The 1,552-nt window shown below is 52.5% G+C and overlaps 1 pseudogene; it reads right to left on the bottom strand.

Annotated features, from left to right (window-relative positions):
- Window positions 1-714: 714 nt before the first annotated feature.
- LOC112438011 (U7 small nuclear RNA) lies at window positions 715-780 on the bottom strand (annotated as a pseudogene).
- Window positions 781-1,552: the final 772 nt, after the last annotated feature.

The raw sequence follows: 1,552 nt of genomic DNA, 5'->3' as shown, positions 1-1,552 counted from the left end.
TCTTTCACGACGACCTGCCCTCACCTGGCTCGTCTCTTGGCAGACGCTGTCCCACACATCTCTGTCATTTGCATGCCACCGTGGTGACAGTCTTCCTGGCCGCGGGTGTGACAGGGCCTTTTAGTTTCTGACTGACACAGTCACAGCCCGATTTCACCTGATTCCACTTACAAAGGCAGGTTTCCCTTCCCAGCCGCACATGGGGGTAGTCTCAGTGGAGTTCAAGAGGATGTGGGCTGGGAGGAGGGGCAGCAAAGAGCCCCAGCCCACCCCAAGCAGGAGGTGGCAGGGTCCATCCGGCCATCTGGAGACAGCCAAGACCCTTGGCCACTGCAGATCCCCCCACTGAGCCTGGGCCTCCACCCCCACTTCACACTGGAACAGATGCTGGAGGGGCAAACCCCAAATACCCTCCCTAACCAGAAACCAAAATACCGAACTCCACCAGATCCCAGTCCGGCCTGGCCAGATAGTCTGACTTTCCAACAAAGTCGAAAATACAGATTTTTAGAATTAAAATGTAAATGCTGGCAACTAATTCAAATTCAATTGTGTGGTGGGTTTTTTTTTGTTTTTTGTTTTTGCATGGAGGGCTTTCTGGTGAAAACCAGACCCCACCTGGGAGCAGGCCCCGGGGGGACGCCTGTGGGAAAAGGGGACCCCTTCCCCACAAGTGCAAAGAACAGGCCACGAGCTGGGCACAGATGCCTCTTCCTGAGCCCACCTGGGAGTGACAACCGGAAAACGTGCTAGACAAATTCTGAAAGAGCTGTAACACCTTACATTATTTTAAAAGTCCCCAGGTTAAGTTAATCCCAGACCCTTTACAGCTTTTGCCTTCTGATTGGTGAGGCCTCAGCTCAAATGTCACCTCCTCAGAGAGGCCCTCCCCCATGGCCCTATTTAAGTAGCCCCCACCAGAGTCTCAGTCAGCGACACGCACCCTTCATTTCCTTCTTGGCGCTGACCCCTACCTGCAAGTGCCTCGTCATTTGCGGTTGGCATCTGCACTGTCCGTCTCCACCAGCACTTAGGCTCCGTGAGGACAGACGCACGTCGCCTTGTGCCCTGGTGAATCCCAAATCCCTGCCCTGAGCACAGTGCCTGGCACAGAACAGACACAGGCAATGAGTGCTGCTGAAAGTTCCCCATGGAGCCAGTGGTGATCTGTCCAGGCTCTACAGCCCTCCCGCTAAACGTGTTCAGAGACGGGGACGCTGGGGCCATCCTCCTTGCTCCACTCCTGGTGAAGAGCCCTCAGACCCATAAGATGGGCTTGTCCATATCACCTTCTCAGGTGAGCCTCATACATAAGCAGGTTCAGTGGGTTAACCAAGCCTACATCTTTAACCCACGTGATAACCACAGTACCAGGTTTCTGCCATCAAATCTTTTCTATCCTCAGTCCTGCCTTGGGAATTCAGACTCACCCAGAATTCAGAGTTTCACAGACTCAGAAGAGAATGTGATGCTAGATTGTTCTGAAATGTTTGGTTTTAAAGCAAGATCAAATGATCACATTTGTGATCTGAAATCATTTGATTGTGTCAAG

This window comes from Pan paniscus, chromosome 21 (genome assembly GCF_029289425.2).
Source record: "Pan paniscus chromosome 21, NHGRI_mPanPan1-v2.0_pri, whole genome shotgun sequence".
Lineage (NCBI taxonomy): Eukaryota > Metazoa > Chordata > Mammalia > Primates > Hominidae > Pan > Pan paniscus.
The sequence above is the reverse complement of the archived record's forward strand: the minus strand, read 5'-3'. Positions and strand labels throughout refer to the sequence as shown.